We start from the raw sequence: 21328 nt of genomic DNA, 5'->3' as shown, positions 1-21328 counted from the left end.
TCTCCATCTGTTTGGGAAGTCTGCTGCCTTACAGCGGGTGGAGAGGGTAGTATGTTAGGCACATGCTGAGGAGTATCTGCATTATTACCATTGTCATCATTCCAGATATTCCCGTCCCATTCATCAATTACATCAGGATCGTCGCCATTCCTTATGGCATGAAAACGATGTGGATCGGGTTCTACTCCATGCCTTTCTTTATCTGCATAGAGCTGCTGCCGGAGTTTAATATTACGGCAGATCGTTTGGACATGCTTATCCTCCCATTCTTTGGCTCGGTCCTGACTGGTGCGAACAATCTCGCTCATCATGGAACAGCGTTGTCGCAGGGCTTCTCGCTCCTCCTCTAGTTGCTCTCTCATATGCTGAGATTCTACTTCTCGCTGAACTGATTCTGCTTCACGCTGAATGGAGTGGCGTAGGGCTGTGGCCAGCAGCCAAAATCCTTCCATCAGCGTCCCCTTTTTAACAGGAAATTTACTTTCTCGAAGGAGAGTGGCAACCCGCTCTCCCAGAGGCATACTTGATGGATCTAACTTCTCATCCCAACTGAGGGGTGGTCCTAACAAAGACAGGGTATTGGCCAACATGCCAAACCCATCATCTTTGGAAGAACATCCCGAAATCAAGAACTGCTCAGGGTTCACCTCTTTCTTTCGGCGAAACATCTTGAGACTAATCCTGCTGACTACGCCCCCGACCGGGACGTTAGCTGGACTCTAGAAGTTCTTCTTTTTGCTGAGAGATTTTGCCACCTCTCGGTGAGTCTCAAACTTTAGCAGTGGGACCATGGCTTGTATTACCCAAAAGTTGTTTACTTCATAGTTTATCTCTTTGAACAAATGATTTAATTATCTTCAAGGTCTCCTGACAGTCTGCGACTAACAAAAGAAAACTGCATCTCTGGGCTCATGGTGGAATTTAGATGTGTCTACTAATTTATATGCATCCCTGGGCCTCATAGTGTAAATTAGATTATGTCTTCTGATTCAACTGCATCCTGGGCCTCATAGTGTAAATTAGATTATGTCTGCTGATTCTAAAACAACAAGCAGGTTCTCAGCCTTGCAGAACCAAAGGCTGCAAAAGTAAAAAAAAACCACGGTTTAAATCTTCCATTACAGATATCTACGACCGTATGGGCAGAGTCAAAAGGAGCTGCCAGGAGCCCAGGTCATGCCTGTTAAAATCAGAAAGAAGGGTGTACCAGAGAAACCATCGACACATCATATCCATAAGGGAGCCACCCCCATCCCGAACCTCGGTAACAACCCATGAATCAATGGACACAACCCCGAGACCACGGATGGTACATCCTTTCAAGCTGAAGCACCCCAAGTGGCACCCCAAACATCCATGTCCATCAATGGCTACAACATAACCCGCTTCGGGAGCACTTGTAGGCCCAACCCAAAATATCGGGATTAAACTGGGCTGACTGTTCACTGCTGAACTATAATTATTGTGATGTACGACACCTACATGGATTGTGGTATATGAAAGGGTTGCCCAAGAAAGGGGATGTAGACAGCCGCTTCTATTAGCTATCTGCTCCTGCTGCAGCCACCGTACTCGCTATGATGCGCGAGTCTCCGCGAAGCGTGCGAGTCAAAAAAGGAGACAGAGCTTTGTTGATGACGGATGCCATTTCCATGGGCTCCTGTTATACATTGTATTTGTGGAATTTAACAGTAAAGCATTCGTCAGAGATTGCTGTTTTGTGTTGTCTGGTTATTCAATGCATCAACTAACACTTTCTGTAATGAGGTAACCAGAACTGAACACAATACTCCAAGTGTGGTCTCACCAGAGATTTGTACAATTGCAACATGACCTCTATACTCCTGAACTCAATCCCCCATTAATGAATCCCACATCCCATAGGCCTTCTTAACTATCCTTTCAACCTATGCAACGTCCTTGAGGGATGTATGGATTTAAATCTTCATTCTTAATTAACTGACCATTAACCCTTTACTCAGCCTCCTGGTTTGTCCTTCCACACTTATCCGGATTAAAATCTATCTGCCACTTTTCTGCCCAACTCTCCAACCTGTCTATACCCTCTTGTAACCTTCGACAATCTTCAGCTCCATCCACAACCTTTGTATCCTCTGCAAACTTACTGACCCATCCTTCCGCCTCTTCATGACCCATCCTTGCGCCGCTTCCAGTGGGTATATGGCCAGAGTTGCCAGAGGAAGTGGTAGAAGTGGTAACAATTGTTACATTGGAGAGGTACATGTATCAGAAAGATTTAGTGGGATAGAGGCTGAAACACAAGCAAACGGGACTAGGTTGGAATAGGCAAGATTGATTGAAGGGTCTTTTTCTGTGCTTTTGGGCTTCATGACTCAAAACCTAAATGTTGTATTGCAGTATCTCTTTACAAGTTCTCTTATGTGCTCAATTTTATTCCTAGTAATATAGCCTCTATTTTTGTCAAATTGGATCAGAAAGGCATCTGAAAAATTTATTCCCATTCATTTACTCAGTATTTTGGGGGTTAACTGACATCTCACATGGTTATCATTAAGGCAATATTAACTGATTTCATTTTCCTCACTTCCTTGCCTCCATTTGGTGATCTGCTTTGACCCAATCTTATGACTATTCTTCTCAGTTTTATGTTTCTTTATAAATTAATTTTTGCCGCATGTAAATATGCTGCCAAGACTCACACCAAAATGTGGGAGGAACTCAGCTGGTCTTTTAAGCATCCATAGGATATAAACCCATGCAGCCACAGAGATAACGTACAAAGTCCTTACAGATAACTCAAGTGTCAAACCGCTATGCCAACCATGCCGCTCATATATTGCCATCATTTCAGGCCTGAGCCCTTTGTGTTTCTACTACAATCACAACATCTGCAGACTTTCGTGTTTCAATTTGTTAGGAAGTCCCACCTTCGTTTCTGAAGATTGATTGTCATGCAATATTACACAAAATTTGTTTACATCAGCCGTAAGGCAGACACATTCGCCATCAGCAGAAATTGCCTGAAGTGCCTCTTACAATCAGAGAAAGAAAAGCAAAAGAGAGTCCCTTCAGAGTCAAGGTGTCCGTCGATTTGCTTCCAGCGCTCCTGCTGCTCCTGCTGCCAAACAGAGTCCAGTCCAAACCATTAGCAGCCTGAACTCCAGATCCGAACCCCTGACATGATCAGGAACACTTCAGCGCTGCCCTTGGCACCCTTTTGCATCCCAGTTCCAAAACCTCTTCAGCAATCTCAAGCCAGTTTCCAACAGTCTGGAGCTCAGTGTGAATTCAGTCACCAGCAGTGCACAGCCTGTGTGAGTTCCTCGCCTTGTTCAGATGATGTTCAGGTGTAACTTCCGTGTCCGTGACTTTCAGTAAATCAACCACCCTCCTTCACCTGCTCCTGAGTTCTTGCCCTGACTGTTTGAGGTTCCAAACTCTGGCTGCCTTCTGCTAGTCTTTGTCTTGTTAATCTGGCTTGCTGCTTGTAAGGATATTGGATATAACAGTAAAAGGTCAGCTGCAGGCTTGCATTCTTGGGTCTTGTCCAACATCTTGATCTTTATCTTTCCCAGAAGGCTTTGTTTGAGGGGAGTAGGTGTGAAGAATAATCACTGCAGCAGGTACTTCATTTTGAAAAGAAAAAAGTTTTTATTTAATTAATTCAATGGGGTTCTTGATACATCTTATTAATGTGGAGTACTGTATGTTTGTACAATGATCTTGTACATTTTGCAATGTTAATTCAGGACTTTCTTCTGCCCAGTCCAGAGCAAGCCTTGGATGTTACTTCTCAAATGATTGGAAAGAAGTTATTTACCAAACAAACAGGTGCAAAAGGAAGGATCTGCAACAAGGTATTAATCAGTGAGAGAAGGTACCCAAGGAAGGAATATTATTTTGCGATAACAATGGAAAGGACATTTCAGGTGAGTTAATAGCCTAAATTATTATTTTTTTAAATTTGCACATACAGCTCAGTAACAGGTCATTTCGTCCATGAGTCTATGTGCTGCCCAGTTTACACCCAATTAACCTACAACCCCTGCTATGCTTTGAACAGTGGGAGGAAACTGGACACCCCACCCCACCCTGAGGAAAACCAACACAGATACGGGAGAACGTACATACTTCTTACAGACAGCACTGGATTCAAAGCCCAGTTTCGATCATTGGCGCAACAGTGTTGCGCTAACCGCTCGCCAACCGTGCCTTCTGCACTGTCACAATAAAATACCTGGTGATTTTATTTGTTGTAGAGCTCTGTTCACACAACTAAAAAACATGAAGCAGGACTCCATTCGGTCCATTGGTTCAACAGTCTGAAAGGGCGCTCATTTTCTAACAACTCATGCCCATTTGATTCTTTTTGTCATTAACCTACATTCAGGATTAATCTACAATTAACCTACTGAGATGTAAGATCCCCCCTTTAAAAACAAAATAAAATCTATAGGTTACATTCTTGGGTATCATGAAAGGAATGTAAATGTGTGACATTGATGAGTTGTCATTATTTATGAATTTTATTTCTATTGTGTTCTTGTAATCTTGTGACCAGAGTAAGCAATCCTTATAGCTAAACCTTGTGGATGATGGAAGGGGAGTGAATGAGCAGAGTGGTACATTGTGTGTTAGTCAAGCAGGCTGTTTGTCCCAATTGGTGTCAGGATTGACTGCAGGTGCAATTTCTTTTCCAGTGAATGGAATATATTTATTATGCTCTCAATTGTACCAGGTCTTCCATAATATCATAGAAAAACTTTGAGTTAAGAGAGAATATTCAGCCTCTATATGTCACCACAGAATTTGAGGCCAGTGTTGTAAACTTTCCTATCATCACTTATGTCCACCACTCACACGATATTGATAATGGAGATCTCTGAAAGGGTAATACCATCGAATTAAGGGGAAGTGGTTTAGTGTTTAGTAGTTGAGTAATACAAAGGTTACTTGATACTTATCATCTTGCGTCTTAATGTTATCTGGTTTGTTGTATGGACACAGAATGTATTATTATCATAAATGTGGAAAAAAGAGCTGAACTCTTGTGTAAAAAAGATGAAGTGAGAGGAACCCCAGATAGATTGGATTTGATGTAAATCCAGGGAAAATCCTCTGCTGTCTGAAATCATACAAAGGAAAATGGTTGAGGCAGCTGGAGGTCAATCCTCTCAGTCACAGAGCATCTCTGCAGGAGGTCCTCATGGTAGTGTTCTAGGCCTAACCACCTGCTTTATCAACAAACTTCATTCAGACAGAAGGTCGGAAATGGGAATGTTTGCTGATGATTGCATAATATTCAGCACTGTTCTTGATTCCTCAGATTGTTAATTGTTAGATTGTTCATTTCCTTTTTATGCTGCTGTAATACCTGTTGCAATCAGCAAAGTCCAAATTTTCGCTTTATTTGTTTTTCTGCATGCAGATGTCACAGTTAAGCGTAGGAGACTGAACAAAGTTTTGGGATTCCATACCCAATTGTGCATCAAGGGTAATGACGTACACTGCCTTCCATAATGTTGCGGACAAAGACACTTGTTTCCATTATTTGCCCCTGTGCTCCACAGTTTTAAATTTGTTATCAAACAATTCCCATGTAATTAAAGTGCACATTCCAGAGTTTATTCAAGGTTATTTCTGTATATTTTGACCATGTAGATATTGCTGCACTTTTTATACATAATATGCTCATTTCATATAACCATATTGTTTGGGACATTTGGCCTCATAGGTGTTTGTGAGTACTCGGGTATGTTTAATTGCTTCATTGATGCAGTTATAAGAGAGCTAGGTTTGCTTGTAAGCTTTGATCACCTTTGGAGACTGTAGTTGCCATTTTTCAACATGAGGACCAGAGTTGTGCCAATGAAAGTCAAAGAAGCCATTATGAGACTGAAAAACAAGAATAAAACAGTAAAAGACATCGCCCAAACCTTAGGATGACCAAAATCAACAGTTGGAACATCATTAAGAAGAAAGAGTGAACTGGTTAGCTCAGTAATCGCAAAGGGACTGGTATTCCAAGGAAGATCTCCACTGCTGGTAACAAAAGAATTCTCATCATAATGAAGAAAAATCCCCAAACATATGTCCAACAGATCAGAAATACTCTTCAGGAGGCAGATGTTGATATATTTATTTATTGTCAGAGTACATAGATGATATCACATACAACTCTGAAATTCCTGTTCTGTGGGCCAGACAGAATTACCACTTATTGGTAGTGCAAAAAAAAACTGCACACAGCATAAATATGTAAACAATAAAATACTGTAAACTGATAACAAGTGTAAACAAACCAACTGTGCAATACAGAGAGAATAAAAACGAATAAAGTGCACAAGTAGAAGTCCTTGCAAGATGCAAAATATGACAACGGTGGTATGCTTTGGATTCCTCTTGTCCTCACCAGCCACTGCATCCAACACATCCTTCTCTGCCATTTATACCTCCAGAATGACTGCTTCCCTTGTGACTCCATTGTCCACTCCTCCCTCCCCACCAAACATCCCCTTAGGACCTACCCCTGTGACTGCAGGAGATGCTCCACTTCTGCCCACTTCACCTCCCTCACCACCATTCGGGGCCCAAAACAGTCCTTCCAAGTGAAGCAACATTTCACTGGTGAACCTTCAGGGGTCATCTACTATATCCAGTGCTCCCGCTGTGGTCTCCTCTACATTAGAGAGACTAGACACAGATTGGGAGATCACTTTGTTGAGCACCTCAGCTCTGTTCACCACAATAACGTGGATCTCCCAGTGATTACCTATTTCATTTCTCCATCTCATTCCCTTGCCGACATGTCTTTCCTTGGATTCATGCACTGCCAGACTGAGACCACCCGTAAATTGGAGGAACAACACCTCATCTTTCAACTGGGCATCCTCCAACCAGATGGGATTAGTATTGATTTCTCTGGCTTTCTTTAAAATTCCCCCCCCCCTCCCACCCCTTGCTTTCCATTGCCTGTCTCATTTCTCACAGACATAATAAATTCTACCTAGTCCCTTATCATATCCAATTAACACCTTTTGTTGATCTGGATTCCTCCCCCATTGTTTGAATTCTGGGACTTTCTGATATATCCTGCTTCTGCCTTTTCTGATCCCCCCCCACCTCCCCACCTCCCCCCCCTTGAAGAAGGCCTTAGGCCCGAAATGTCTACAATATACTTTTATCAAAAAGGTCCTAAGTGCTGAATAAATTAGCTGAGTTCCTCCAGCATTTTGATGTTTTTACTACATTCATCATCTGTACCCTATCGTGTTTCTGATTTGGATCATGGGCAGTTCCTTTATGTCTCCACTCTTTGGTCTTGCCATCACTCTGATACAGGTGAATCTTGGTCTCATCTGTCCACATATAAGACCTTTTTCCTTAAATCTGCAGGGTCTTTTAAATATTTCTTGGCAAACTCATCAGGCCACTTTCTGTGGCTAACTTTCTGTAGCTAACTAGTGGTTTGCATCTTGCAGTGTAGCCTCTGTATTTCTGTTTATGAAATCTTGTGCAAACAGTAATCATTGAAATACCCACAATGTGCTCGCTTCGGCAGCACATATACTAAAATTGGAACGGTACAGAGAAGATTAGCATGACATACCCAAACCTGCCTCCAGAAGAGTGTTTCTGATCTGTTGGATATACCTTTGGGGATTTTTCTTCATTATAATTAGAATTTTTCTTGAACCAGCCGTGGAGGTCTTCCTTGGAATATCAGTCCCTTTATTCACCAATAACACTTTTTCTGCTTAGTGATGTTCCAAACTGTTGATTTTGGTCATCCTAAGGTATGGGCAATGTCTCTAGCTGTTTTATTCTTGTTTTTCAGCCCCATAATAGCTTCATCCTAGTAAATCTTATTTACACTCTTTCAATCTTATTAATATCCTTCCTGTAGTTAGGTGGCCAAAATTGCACCCAATATTCCAAATTTGGCCTTACGAATATCTTAATCAACTTCAACATAACATACCAGCTAATATTTTCAAAGGAATTGACTATTTTAAATATATATGCACCAAATATAGATGATAAGAAATTTATACAAGATACTTTTTTGAATTTAACTGATGTTCATGAAAATATTTTAGGGGGTATAGTGTGTGTAGAAAGAACCAAAGACTTGTTGATCCAAACCAAGGCTTTTATTAACACAAGTAGGTCGACCAGTCCAGAATGACCTGGTCTGGCTAGGAGGAATCCTTTAAGACCTGCCAGTAGGTGTGGCTACACACTCAGCCAATCACAGTCATCCCACACTACCATCTGTACAGATGTATATATACACATTGGTGATAGAATCTGTACTATCACGGGGGAGATTTTAATTTTTGTTTAAACCTTTATTGGATAGATCATCGAGAACAATTATTAAATCTAAAGCAGCTAAAACATTGTTATATTTAATGAAGGATTTAAACTTAATTGATATATGGAGAAGGATACATCCAAAGATAGAGATTATTTTTATTCTAATCATTTTGATACATATTCCAGAATTTTTGTTTTGCTCTCAGCTCAAAATCAATCAAGAGCTTGGCATATTAAGTATAAAACAAGAATAATATCTGATCATTCACCATTGTTGATTGAAGTGGAATTTGCTGAACAACAACATTCAGTATATAGATGGAGATTGAATTCTTTATTATTGAAAAGGAAACATTTTTGTTCTTTTGAAAGGGTTAACAGCTAATGATAGAGTAGCTAGTTTTTCAGCATTCTAGTAAAGCGGCCATGTCAATTTAAAGGGACCAATTAGCATGACGATTAACTAGATGAATTTATTCTGAACCAATCAATGAGCAGGTCTGATAAGAGGCTGTCAATCTTGTGTAGCAATGGAATTTGTACTTAGTAGAAACTGCATAGGGTAGGAATGTATTGTGTAAGCTTTTGATTGGGCTAAATGTAACTCCACCCATGTATAAACTGAACAAAAGAACAAACTATTAGAACACGCGGTCAGTCTCTGCCAGCCTTTATAGAGAGAGCATCTTTGTGAGGCTTTATGCAGTTAACTCACAATTCTGCAGAATAAAGGAAGTCTGACCAGATGAAAGTTTCGGTAACATCATTTCGTAGAGTCCACCGAATGAACTAGAATCCTTACTTTTATAAGACAACATATAGAATTGTTCTGTGTTACAAATTTACATTCAACAGAAGATAAATTTATTATTTGGATGCGTTAAAAGCTTATTTATGAGGACAAATTATGTTGTACTTCAAAATTTAAAAAGGAATATATGAAAGATATAAATAAATTAGAAAAAGAAATATCAAGTGTCAGAAAAAGAAAATCAAAAATTACCTTCAGAGAATAAATATAGAGGTTTAACTAATAAGAAATTACACTATAATACAATGCTAACATATAAAACAGAGAAAATTATATTATGGTCTAAACATAAATATTATGAAATAGGAGAACAATCTCAAAGTTTTAGCTTGGCAATTAAAAGCAGAACAGACTTCTAGAACAATCAATGCAATACCACAGATAATAATGGTGAAATTTAAACCTCAAGAAATAAATGAAACTTTTAAGGAACATTTGAATTGATAAATCCCCTTGACTGAAAAAAAGATGAAAGTAGATGCCAGGTTGCAATGTGAAGGGAGGGAAGCGATTGCTGGGGTGATGGCAATGATCTTTGTGTCCTCCTTGGCCACAGGGAAGTTGCCTGAGGATTGGAGAATAGCAATGTGGTATCATTGTTCAAAAAAGGTAATAGATAGAATCCAGGGAATTATAAATCAGCGCGTCTTCCATCAGTGTTGAGCAAACTATCAGAGAGGATTCTTCAGGACAGGATTTATGAGCTATTAGTCTTCTCAGGGATAGTCATCATGGCTTTGTGAGAGGAAGATCGTGCCTCACAAACCTAATTGAATGTTTTGAAGAGTTAACAACATAAATAAATTGATGAAGGTAGGGTGGTAGATGTGTTGTATATGGATTTTAGTAAGGCATTTGACAAGGTTCCCCCATGGGAGACTCGTTCAGAATTCAGGAGGCATGGGATCCATGGAACTTTGGCTGTGTGGATTCAAAATTGGCTTGCCTGTAGAAAGTAGAGAGTACTGTATTATTATGTGTATAATACATGTTATTTTCTTTTTTATAAACTGAGAAACCCACCTTGTGTCATCTCTGTAAGCGGGTTATTCCTGAACTTTTTTACTTGTTGAATATAAAATTTAAGTTATTTGAAAAAGATTGGGTGGGGGGGTGGGGGAGCACAGGCTGACTGGTAAGTGGTCATGTGGATACAGGTGGAAGAGAAAAAGTCTGAGAAGTGACATTGGGATAGGGTAACTCTGTTAGAAGGAAGAGAAGGGTATGGGGAGCTAGAGGAGAGGAGCCAGAGAGATAGGGTAAGAGAGACTCTGGGAGGAGGTCAATGTTGCTAGGGTCAAGTGCAATACACAAAGGTGCTGGAGAAACTCAGCAGACCACACAGAATCATAGGAAGTAAAGGAAACCAATGTTTTGGGTCGCGTGCACTGGATATGGATGCTGCGTGGCCTGCTAAGTTTATCCAGCACCTTTGTTTATTGCATTGGATCCCAGCATCTTGTTTAACTTCAGTACTTTTTAATCTTATTAAAAAATTCGGACATTCAGCACGATTACAGGCCATTTCGACCACGAGACCATGCCTCCCAATTTACACCTCATTAACCTACACCCTTGAATCCATTTGGAATGGTGGGAGGAAACCAGAGACCTCAGAGAAAACCCCCACAGACATGGGGAGAATGTACAAACTTCTTACAGACAGCATGGGATGTGAATCCCGGTCTCACTTGCTGGTGCTGTAAAGGTATTGCTCTAACTGCTATGCCAACCCTGACGCCCTTTAAGGGATTATGCCTTTATTGTCGCAAATGCCATTCCAGTAACTTGGTACAACCATTAATTTCATAAATAGTTGAAATTTTATTGTAAAACAGCTTCTAATTATACAAATAATCTGTGTCATCCTGATATACTGTATATTTTTGGCGTATAAGTTGACTGGTGTATGACTAAACTTGTATGCCAAAATATACGGTAATGAATTTGTTTGGGGAGTAGTGGTTACCGTAAATATTTAAGTATAATGTGAAAAAAATTCCCCTCTAAAATAGGGGGGGTGTTGCATTATACACGGGAGTAAAAAATTTTTTAAAGTTTCTGCATCTCGCTACTCGGGCCAGAGAGAGGCCAGCGCGAATCGGGCGGATGAGGGGAGGAGGAATCATGAGAAATGCCAGCGCGACTCAGACAGATGAGGGGAGGGCGGGTCGTGAAAGACAACATCGCGAATTTGGCGGCCGAGCGGGCGGAGAGATGTCAGCGTGACTCGGGCAGGTGAAGGGAGGGGGATCGTGAGAGACGGCAGCACAACTCAGGTGGGTGAGGGGAGGGGTGTCATGAGAGACAACAGCACGACTTGGGCGGGCAAGGGGAAGGGGGGTTGTATTATGCACGGGGGTAAAATTTTCCCCCTTTTCCCCTTCAAAAATGGGGGGGGGGGTTCACATTATACATGAAACGCATTATACATGAATATTTACGGTATATTACTGGACTACTATTCCAGAGGATATGACTTCAAGCTCCTTGCACTCATCATAGTTGAAGAATTTGATTCTGAATATGGAAAGAAAGCAAGTACCCATTAAAAATAACAATGAAAGTATACAGCTGTGGTTAAAAATTTGACACTCGCTTCTTTCAGGAAGGGCACCTGCTGTAGTTTGTTCGTTTATTTATCATCCAATTGTACTTGTACAATCCAACAAAACAGCATACTCCAGTCCTTGGTGCAAAACACTGCAAGCTATATTTGTGCACAGCACGTATATGTAGATATTAAAATGATTATTAAATTAATTGTTGAGTCATGGAGAGTCATGGAGCAGTTCATCAGTCGTTTAGCAGTCTCAAGTTTGTGCATTCATCCACATGCCAACATGGTTAGCGCTTCACTTCCCCCTCAAGTGATCCATTAAGTGGGTGTGCTTATGTCCGTCAGGCTAAAACAAGTAACCCAGTTGATCAGGCATCTCCTCCTCACCCTTGGAATAGTGGTCATAAATGGATATAGTTGGGAGGGTAGAAGAGAAAAAGACTAAAGTGAAAGCAGGAGAGGGTAGCTCTGATAGGAGAAGGATGAGAAGTGGATGGGGAGCTTGAGGAAACTAGGGTTGGATCAACAAGGGATGGAATAATCCAGAAGCAAAATACTGCAGAAGTTGGAATTCCAAAGTGAAACATGAAATGTCTGAAATCCTCAGCAGGTCTGGCAGGATCCGTTGACAGGGGTTAATATTTTTGGATGATAACCTGCATTTTGGAATTTGAACTTTTTCTCTACAAATGCTGCTAGCCATTTAAAGTTTAAATTTACTGACAGAGTACATACAGCCCTGAGATTCTTTCACCTACTGTACTCGTAGGTGGTGGGGGGGGGGGAGTTGGTGGGGGAGGAGATGTTCATACAAAAAAGAGAAAGGTAAACATGTGGCAAGGAAGTGTCCTAAAAACGAGTTTCTATTTGAGCCTGTTGTTTAGGAGTCTGATGGTGGAGAGGTAGTAATTGTTCCTGAACCTGATGGTATGAATCCTGTGGCACACATACTGATGGTAGTGTGTATTCCACGTGGGCGTTCTCAATGGAGGAGAGAGTTTTGCCTGTGATGTCCTGGGCTGTGTCCACTACCTGTTGCAGGGCCTTCTGCTCAGAGGTATTGGTGCCTTCATGCTAGGCCATCATGCCACTGGTCAGAACACTTTACTGTAGAAATTTGTCAAGATTTCCAATGACATACTCCAGAGGAAGTAGAGGCAATGATGTGCTTTCTTTGTAATGATATTTGCATGATAGGTCCAGGAAAGGTCTTCCAAGATAGAAAATTTAAATTTGCTTTATGCATTTCATATTTCCCCAATGATTACTGGATCGTGCACCTATGGTTTTAATTTAATTTTGACATACAGCACAATAACAGGCCCTTTTGGCCTTGAGCCTATGCCACCCAATTACACCTAATTGATCTACAACCCCGGTATGTTTTGAACGGTGGGAGGAAACCAGAGTACCCAGAGAACACCCAGGCAGACATGGGGACAACATACAAACAGACAATGCCAGATTCGAACCCCGGTTGCAGGTGCTGTAATAGCATTGCGCCAACTGCTGCACGAACATTTCCTCCCTAAATATCTTTCCTAAACTCTACAATCAGCTCCTTGGTCTTAGCAACAATGACTGAGAGGTTGTTGTTAATATACCATTCAGCCAAGTATTCCAGCATTTAGTGTTTTATTTGGGTTGGAATCATAGAACTACAGCACATTACAAGTCCTTTGGCCCTTGATATTGCGCTGACCCATACAATATATTCCTTTAAAAAAGTACTAAACCCTCCCTATCCCGTAACCCTCTATTTTTCCACCATCCATGTCCCTGAATAGGTGTCTCTTAAATGCCCCTAATGTTTCCACCACCATCCCTGGCAAGGAATTTCAGGCACCCACCACTCTCTGCGTAAAAAAACACAAAAAAAAACACCCTAATGACTCCCCTAAACTTTCCTTCCTCCACTTTATACAGATGTCCACTGGTGTTTGCTGATCGTGCCCTGGGAAACAGGTGCTGGCTGTCCACCTTTTCTATACCTCCCATAGTCTCCTCTTATCCTCTACGCTTCAAAGAGAAAAGTCTCAGGTCTGGTAAACTTGCCTCATAAGGCATATTTCCCACTCCAGGCAACATCCTGGTAAATCTCCTCTATACCCTCTCCATAGCTTCCATATCTTTCCTGTAATGAGGTGACCAGAACTGAACACAACACAATACTCTTGTTTGTACTTGAATGAATACGCAACAGGTCTCACTGACTTCATCATGACCTGTGTGGATGAGTGTGTGCCCACGCACATATCAGGTGTTCCCCAACCAGAAGCCCTGGATGAATCAGAGAATCCGCAACCTTCTGAGAGTGAGAACAAGGGTGTCTGAGGCCGGGGATCGGGATCTTTGCATGTAGTCCAGGTACGACCCGTGGAAGGTTATCTCTGAATCTAAGTGGCAATTCCAGAGGAAGCTAGAGACAGAGACAGATGCATGGCAGGGAGTGCAGCCCATTACAACCTACAAAGTAAGGGTGAACAAGATATTTCACTACCCGATGCTCACTTTCAGAAGAAGAACCAGACAATGCCTACTAGAATCCCTGAAAAAGGCTGAGGTCTCTTTGATATCTGTCTCTGAGAGCAATGTCAGAACATCATTCAATAGGGTGAAACCTTGGAAAGCATCAGGCCCTAACGGCTTACCTGGCAGAGTATTGAAAATTTGCACCACCAATTAGCCAGAATGTTCACAAACATTTTCAACCTCTCATTGCTTCAGTCAGAGGTTCCCACCAACTTCAAATGTCTGGGGAACATGATTCAGGCCTCATTGAGGGTTCAGTAGTGAAGAAGGTCAAGAACTTCAAATTCCTGGGTATCAACATCTCCGAGTACTTGTCCTGGAGCCTCCACGTTGATGCAATCACAAAGAAGGCTCACCTCACTTTGTGAGGTGTCTGAGGAGATTCAGTATGTCACTGAAGACTCTTTTAAACTTCTATAGGTATACCCTGGAGAGCATTCTGGCTGGTTGCATCACTGCCTGGTATGGAGGTGCCAACTCTCAGGATAAGAATAAATTCCAGAAGGTTGTTAACTTGGCCTGTGATATCACAGGTACCAGGCCACTCCTTAGAGGACATCTACATGAGGTAGTGGCTTAACAAAATCAGCCTCTATCCTCAAAGACTCTCAACACCCAGGCCATGCCCTCTTCACTCTGCTACCGTCATGAAAAAGGTATAGGAGTTTAAAGAAGAGCACTCATTGGCACAAAGGCAGCTTCTTCCCCACTGCCATCAGATTCCTGAATGATCATTGAACCAAAGACACTCCCTTACTTTTCGTGCACTACTTTTCGTGCACTATTATTGTTGTTATCTTTTTTTAATATATATCGTGTTACAAGATCAAACCAGCAACCACAAAGAAGGCATACCACACAGGGGTAAACATGAACAATTACTTTATTAACAAAAATTCACCTTCAAACTTTCATTCAAAATCCCCCCTTTTATAACAATGCCTACTGGTTACTATGCAAATTTCTATAACAGTGTAAAACTAATAAATTCCCCAGCCTCAATATAACATATGTAATTAAAGTCTAAGTTATATTTCCAACCAGCCCACAGAAAAACTTAGACACAAAACACACAAGACTCACAAAACTTCAATCTCAACTGAAGCAAAGATCATAAACAAAATTCCGTTTGTTTGGTAAACTGAAACTAAAAGACCTTTGAGAGAGAGAGAGAGAGAGCACAAAATTCGAAGTTGTCTTGTGTTGCTGGCAGAGAGAGGAACCACTGGCTTGGTCCGGATCCTTCTGACTGCCTTCGGAATGTTCATCCTTTTTGAAATCCCAACATTCTAAACTGTCCTCCAGACCATGACCCATGCTCTGGGCCTCCTTCCACTCCACAGCAGATTCATCGTCCAAGTCCAGAAATTTTTAGATCATATCTGCACATGCTCAGTCCGTTTCCCATTCTCTCAGCAGTCCACCTTCACCTTGGCTCTCTCAGACAAACTGTCACATTTTAACATAAAACCACATAACACATAGACCAATACACAACACAGAACTCTGTAGCAATAATAATGTCATAAGATGGTTATAATATGGTCGCATGGTTGAGGACTAAACTGGCTCCCCCACCTGGAGCAGGGGGTGGCTAGAAACTCTGCAGGATGAAAAACAAGACTTGTTAAAGGGCAGACGAACCCTCTCGTAGAGTCAACGGCCATCTAGCAAACGTGTGTATGAAGCCTGGAAAGTGCATCCCTTGCATAATGGCTTGGTCTGGCCATTCACTGCAACAGAACTTTCCCCAGCCATCGTGGACCTCACCATGCTGCTAGATCTAGGAGGGGATGTCGAGAGGGTGGGACTGGACTTGTGCAAATCCCTACTTACGTAAAAATCTATTCACACACACACGCTGTTCCTTTCTGAGGAGTGGGGTATCCTCATCAATTCCCACAAACTGGTTGAAAGGAACCAACATCATCCTATGGAGTGGATAGACAGAAGATCATATATATGATGCTGCAGCAAAACACTGAATTTCATGACTTGTTTGTGAACATGACCTTTCTATTCTTTGAACTCAATCTCCATATTAATGAAGCCCGACATACCATTGGCCTTCTTAACCTACCTGTTCAGTGGCCTTGAGGGATGTATGGATTTTGACCCCAAGGATTTTTATTACTCTTTTGCAGGATTTTATAACATAACATAACATAACATAACAATTACAGCACGGAAACAGGCCATTAGGCCCTTCTAGTCCGCACCAAACCAAACACCCCTTTCTAATCCCACCTCCCTGCACAATGCCCATAACCCTCCATCTTCTTCTCATCCATATACCTGTCCAACCTTTTCTTAAATAATACAATTGACTCCGCCGCCACTATTTCTCCCGGAAGATCATTCCACACAGCTACCACTCTCTGAGTAAAGAAGTTCCCCCTCATGTTACCTCTAAACCTCTGCCCCTTAATTCTTAACTCATGTCCTCTTGTTTTAAACTTTCCTCCTCTTAACGGAAATAGTCTATCCACATCCATTCTGTCTATCCCTTTCATAATCTTAAATACTTCTATCAAATCCCCTCTCAACCTTCTACGCTCCAAAGAATAAAGACCCAATCTGTCCAATCTCTCCCCATACTCCAGATGCTTAAACCCAGGCAACATTCTGGTAAACCTTCTCTGCACTCTCTCCACTCTGTTTATATCCTTCCTATAATTAGGCGACCAGAACTGCACACAGAACTCCAAATTAGGCCGCACCAACGTCTTATACAATCTCAACATCACCTCCCAACTCCTATATTCCATGCAATGATTGATAAAGGCCAGCATACTAAAAGCCTTCTTCACCACCCTATTCACGTGAGTTTCTACCTTCAGGGAACGATGTACCGTCACTCCTAAATCTTTCTGCTCTTCTGTATTCCTCAATGCTCTCCCATTTACCACATATGTCCTATTCTGATTCTTCTTACCAAAATGAAGCACCTCACACTTATCAGCATTAAATTCCATCTGCCATTTTTCAGCCCACTTTTCTAAGCAGCCCAAATCCCTCTGCAATCCTTGAAAACCTTCTTCATTATCCACTATTCCACCTATCTTAGTATCGTCTGCATATTTACTAATCCAATTCACCACCCCATCATCTAGATCATGTACATCCCTAATTGCCCTTGACTTGAATAGCTTGCTTGACCTTAACAGAAGATAGTTGAGAATCAAGCACGTTGCTGTGTGGGTCTTGCACATGTGGGTAGAGATGCAGGTTATTTTCCCTGACAACCCAATTTGAGTTCTTGTTGTCTCTGTCATCGCACTGACTTCTATAATTTAATTAGGCAACAACATTTAAATGGTGGGGTTTAAACCCTTGTCTGTTGATCATCCCTCTAGTAATGACCTCAATGCACTATATTCATTGCAGAATTTGAAAGTAAAATAATGAGGCTATGAGCCCAGAGGACCCATAAACCCAGCAGGAATAGATATTCACCGAGACAGATGATTACTGAAACAAAAGTTGCTATTAATTATCTTTAAACATGAAAACAGAATCACACTTTAACTTAACTAATTTAACTAAACCCCCTTCTAAGTGCACATGTGTGTAATGTGTGCGTAAGTTCAGAAAAGTTCTTTGGTTCACAGTCCAATCTCACTTCTCATTCCTTCAAGTTCACTGGTTTGAGGCAATTCTTATTCTGTGCACAGAATTTAAGATTTATAAAGTTCACTAGGCTTTAGTGCTTCAAAAGTAAATGGTTACCACTCAGGAAGGTTCTTGTCGGTTTTCAGAGAGAGTTTTGTTGTTCCAGGACATCTACAACTGATTCGTTTTTAATGAGCCACTTAAGTGTCTTGCTGATGAAATTTTCCCCCTTCAGGCTTCTCCAGATGATAACCTCTTTCTTTCAGGTCACCACAGAGTGCCTTTTTGTTTCTCTTATTCCAAGTGAAACATTAGATAGCCAGTCCACTCCTCTTGCATGAACTACAAGGGCATTAACCAGGCTGTCTTCCAAATGGGACTTTCCACAAGCTTGCCCACTTGTTCTGTTCCAGTCCCAGCTGCTGTAACACTGTACAAGTGATCTCTCTCTCTCTCTCTCTCTCTCTCTCTCTCTCTCTCTCTCTCTCTCTCTCTCTCTGAGAGAAAGCCTATTTGACTCTCTCTGCTTGCAAAACCACATGACCCTCTTAGAACAACAAGTTCTCTTCCAGACAATCTATGGCTCCAACAAGATCTTTCATCTGTTGCCTTTTGTAAATAACAATCCATTAGCGAAGTCTCTTGAACACTCTCCAAAGCTCTTGCAAAAGCTGTGGAGCTGATATGTCTAGCATTAGCAGAGCTCCAGTATTTCATATAAGATCTGTTTTAAAGTGTTTGGATGTAACCTACTCTAACAAACCTTTCCCAACTTATCTCCCAAAAACATATCTATATACTCTGTCACAAGGCATACTCAATAATGAAACAGTCGCTGGTGCTAATGTTCAGCATTATGTGACTTGAATATCAGAATGTCTGTATATTCTCTGAGAAGGTCCAATGTGTTTTTGGATGACACCAAATTCAAAGCCCTAATGTATGTTTGCCAACAGTGAATCTTGAGAGAAAGGGATTGAGGAAGGATTTTCCACAAATAATTTTCTTCTCTCTTTTTCAGGGGCCAGTATTAATAGGCAGTTCTCAGGGTGGAGTTAACATAGAAGATGTAGCAGCGGAAGATCCTGATGCAATTGTGAAGGAGCCTGTTGATATAATCAAAGGTGCCAACAAAGAGCAAGCAGTGAAGGTAATAAACAGAAAACAGGTTAAATTCAGGTAGCTGATGTTATTTTTGAACTGATAATTGTACTGCAGCTTCACATACATGGCACTCTAAAACAGAAACAGTTTCAGTTCCAAATTATTTGCAATGAGGTCATTATAAACTGCAGTTTAAAGCCACAAATGCCTTTTAATGACTAAATCCGTATTACAAATGTAAACCTTTGATATACAGCTGAATAATAGTGATTTTTTTTAAAGCAAAAGTTTTGTTGATCAGTCTATCTTGTAGCCCCAAGGCACTAAATCTGAGTGAAGTTTTGCTGTGTTCTCATTAATATAGAGGAATTTTGCTTTCACTATGCCACCAAAGTTGTTTTCTTTTCCTCAAATGTTAGTAAGAAATTGGTAGCTATGGAGGTGGTGTTTTAGAAGATTCTGAATTTTGTGCTGGTAATTAGCTGTGTCCTGCAGGGGGTTATTTGAGAGTTGAGAGTAAATTGAGGACTAGAAGGGTAAAATTAAATGTTGGAGTTTACATGATGTTCATTGTGGGCCTCTGCCTGCAGAAGGGCTCATTTTTAAATGGGGCTGGAGTATGTCACTCTTCATGAACTGCTCACAGCAGATCCTCTCCTTACCTTCACTTCTATTCTTTGCCTTGGCTTCGCGGACGAAGATTTATGGAGGGGTATGTCCACGTCTGCTGCAGGCTCGTTGGTGACTGACAAGTCCGATGAGGGACAGGGAGGCACAGTTGCAGCGGTTGCAAGGGAAAATAGGTTGGTTGGGGTTGGGTGGTTTTTCCTCCTTTGTCTTTTGTCAGTGAGGTGGGCTCTGCAGTCTTCTTCAAAGGAGGTTGCTGCCCGCCGAACTGTGAGGCACCAAGATGCACAGTTGGAGGCAATATCAGCCCACTGGCGGTGGTCAATGTGGCAGGCACCAAGAGATTTCTTTAAGCAGTCCTTGTACCTCTTCTTTGGTGCACCTCTGTCTCGGTGGCCAGTGGAGAGCTCGCCATATAACACGATCTTGGGAAGGCGATGGTCCTCCATTCTGGAGACGTGACCCACCCAGCGCAGTGGGTCTTCAGCAGCGTGGATTCGATGCTTGTGGACTCTGCCAGCTCGAGTACTTCGATGTTGGTGATGAAGTCACTCCAATGAATGTTGAGGATGGAGCAGAAACAGCGCTGATGGAAGCGTTATAGGAGCCGTAGGTGATGCCGGTAGAGGACCCATTATTCAGAGCCGAACAGGAGCGTGGGAATGACAATGGCTCTGTACATGCTGAGGTGGTTGTTTTTCCAGACTCTTTTGTGTAGTATTCCAAAGGCGCTATTTGACTTGGCGAGTCTGTTTTCTATCTCATTGTCCATCCTTGCATCAGATGAAATGGTGCAGCCGAGGTAGGTAAACTGGTTGACCGTTTTGAGTTCTGTGTGCCCGATGGAGATGTGAGGGGGGCTGGTAGTCATGGTGGGGAGCTGGCTGATGGAGGACCTGAGTTTTCTTCAGGCTGACTTCCAGGCCAAACATTTTGTCAGTTTCTGCAAAACAGAATGTCATGCGCTGGAGAGCTGGCTCTGAATGGGCAACTAAAGCGGCGTCATCTGCAAAGAGTAGTTCACGGACAAGTTGCTCTTGTGTCTTGGTGTAAGCTTGCAGGCGCCTCAGATTGAAGAGACTGCCATCCATGTGGTACCGGATGTAAACAGAGTCTTCATTGTTGAGGTCTTTCATGGCTTGTTTCAGCATCATGCTGAAGAAGATAGTAAAGAGGGTTGGTGCGAGGACGCAGCCTTGCTTCACGCCGTTGTCAATGGAGAAGGGTTCGGAGAGCTCATTGCTGTATCTGACCCGACCTTGTTGGTTTTCGTGCAGTTGAATAACCATGTTGAGGAACTTGGGGGGGCATCCGAGGCACTCTAGTATTTGCCAAAGCCCTTTCCAGCTCACAGTGTCGAAGGCTTTGGTGAGGTCAACAAAGGTGATGTAGAGTCCTTTGTTTTGTTCTCTGCACCTTTCTTGGAGCTGTCTGAGGGCAAAGACCATGTCAGTAGTTCCTGTGTTTGCGCGAAAGCCACACTGTGATTCTGGGAGGACATTTTCAGCGACACTAGGTATTAGTCTGTTAAGGAGAATCCTTGCGAAGATTTTGCCTGCAATGGAGAGCAGCGTGATTCCCCTATAGTTTGAGCAGTCTGATTTCTTGCCTTTGTTTTTGTACAGGGTGATGATGATGGCATCACAAAGGTCCTGAGGCAGCTTTCCTTGGTCCCAGCAGAGCATGAAAAACTCATGCAGTTTGGTATGCAGAGTTTTGCAGCCAGCCTTCCAGACGTCTGGGGGGGGATTCCATCCATAACTGCTGCTTTGCCACTTTTC

At 41.9% G+C, this 21328-nt stretch overlaps 2 pseudogenes; both read left to right on the top strand.

Moving 5' to 3' along the window:
- LOC138738981 (succinate--CoA ligase [ADP-forming] subunit beta, mitochondrial-like) overlaps window positions 1-21328 on the top strand; it is a 198132-nt pseudogene that overhangs the window by 58849 nt on the left and 117955 nt on the right.
- LOC138740216 (U6 spliceosomal RNA) lies at window positions 7528-7627 on the top strand (annotated as a pseudogene).

The sequence above is a fragment of the Narcine bancroftii genome, chromosome 7, assembly GCF_036971445.1.
Source record: "Narcine bancroftii isolate sNarBan1 chromosome 7, sNarBan1.hap1, whole genome shotgun sequence".
NCBI classification, from domain to species: Eukaryota; Metazoa; Chordata; class Chondrichthyes; order Torpediniformes; family Narcinidae; genus Narcine; species Narcine bancroftii.
This window is presented reverse-complemented; position numbering and strand designations above follow the sequence as displayed.